Genomic DNA, 1,734 nt, shown 5'->3' on the forward strand with positions numbered 1-1,734 from the left:
TTTTCTGATAACACTCCCCAGGCCTGTCATTCTACTTAGTAACCTTTGGTGGCTCCCATTTTCACGTAACAGAGTCAGCCTTCGTCCACTCCACCGCTCCCCTCAGCAACCATTCTGAGAGTCTCCCCACTCTTAGCCACCACCTGTCCAGTTCATACCCTCAGGGGATTGGTCCTGTTAAGACTTGTGTCCTGCGAGCATGTCTGCTTGCTGAATCCCTCACTGACTGTCTTCTCTAAGCTCCTAATGCTTGCACTTGGCATGCCTTTTGGCCCACTGATACTCCTTATTCATATTCAGTACTTAGCCCATCTCGTTGGAATCACAAGCCCTTAAATCACCAGTGTAACACCCACATTCATTGCTTGTCAGCCATGCCCAGCCCCAGCTGGTGGCTGTAAATGTCAGTGAGCTGCACACACTCGTCTCAGCCCTTCACAGCCTCTCTCTCTCTCTCTCAAACCCACTCCTGTGTCCTGTGCATTCAAGCTGCTGTGCCGTTCAAAGCAGAATGACTAAATTGCTTAATCTAAAGTGGATGGAACAGTATTTGCCTGCTGCCTCACTTTCAACTCTCCCGTTAGGTGTTTGGTTGCTTGGTTGTTTTAATTCACTCGGGGCAAGTAGGTGAACTCTTCTCTGCTTAGCAATATTAGAAAACATGCCCTCTGTTTAAAGTCAATCAGATGCTAGGCCTTTATGACCAGAATCCTCAATATCTCTGTTCTGCTGCTTTGTCAGCCCATGAAGAACGAGGGTAGAGTGGCTATGTTGTGGACAACATACTGGGTAATAGGTCTTATTGTAGACAATGTCCAGCCCTGCTCAGCCTGGGGAGCTAGAGAGTGTGCAAGGCAGATCCCCCAGGAAGGCTGGTGGGAGGACTCCCAGTAGGTCACATAGATGAAGAAGAAGGCACCAGTTGTCTGGGTTTGGGGATAAAAGGGCCATCAACTGTGCTTGCTTCAGCAGCACATATACTAAAATTAGAATGATACAGAGATGATTAGCATGGCCCCCATGCAAGAATGACATGCAAATTCGTGAAGCGTTCCATATTTTTAAGTAATTTTTGAGAGTTTGATATTGAAACTCCAACTGAAAATCTCATCTACTTAAAAATAATTGTAATATAGAGCAGAACTATATATAACTTGGTTCCGTATTTTTCAAGTCTCCTGTAAATGTGTTATGCTTTCAAAATTAGAAAGACAAAAAAGAGGAAAAGGCCATCAACCACATAACCACAGGTAAGAGATGAATGGCCATCTGGAATGTTCTGGCTCCTTCCTTAGATTGGTCCTGTGTCCCTTGCCAGGAATAACTTCCTCAAGGTGAAGTGCCTGTGTCTTTGGGAGCAAATGAATGATTTCCAAAACAGAAGAACATAGCAAAGAGCCCATTTCATTGCACCCCCAGGTGCTCAGCATCTGTGAAGGGAAGGAGCCTGAGAGGTGGGGTGACTCCAGCGAGGAGCCCCTAGATGAGTGCTTCTCCACGAGTGGTCTCCACACCACACCAGCAACATCAGCCCTTCAGGGAACTTCTCACAAATGCAAATTCTCAACCCCCCAGCCCAGACCTGCTGACTCAGAGGTGGAGAAGCACTGCTCAGGGGGCTTTCTCACTTCAGATAGCATCCTTTGCTCCCCAAAGCAGTGAGCCCTTGGAAGGCAGGAATTCAGCCTTCTAATCAGCTTCTCTGATCAATCCCATTTCCCATCTCCAGCCCCA

At 47.1% G+C, this 1,734-nt stretch overlaps 1 non-coding gene across 1 annotated transcript; it reads left to right on the forward strand.

Moving 5' to 3' along the window:
* The first annotated feature begins 956 nt into the window (after positions 1–956).
* On the forward strand, positions 957–1,063 carry LOC128045831 (U6 spliceosomal RNA). The gene has a single exon (XR_008199167.1). It is a non-coding gene; the product is annotated as a U6 spliceosomal RNA (small nuclear RNA).
* Positions 1,064–1,734: the final 671 nt, after the last annotated feature.

This window comes from Budorcas taxicolor, chromosome 3, assembly GCF_023091745.1.
Source record: "Budorcas taxicolor isolate Tak-1 chromosome 3, Takin1.1, whole genome shotgun sequence".
NCBI classification, from domain to species: Eukaryota; Metazoa; Chordata; class Mammalia; order Artiodactyla; family Bovidae; genus Budorcas; species Budorcas taxicolor.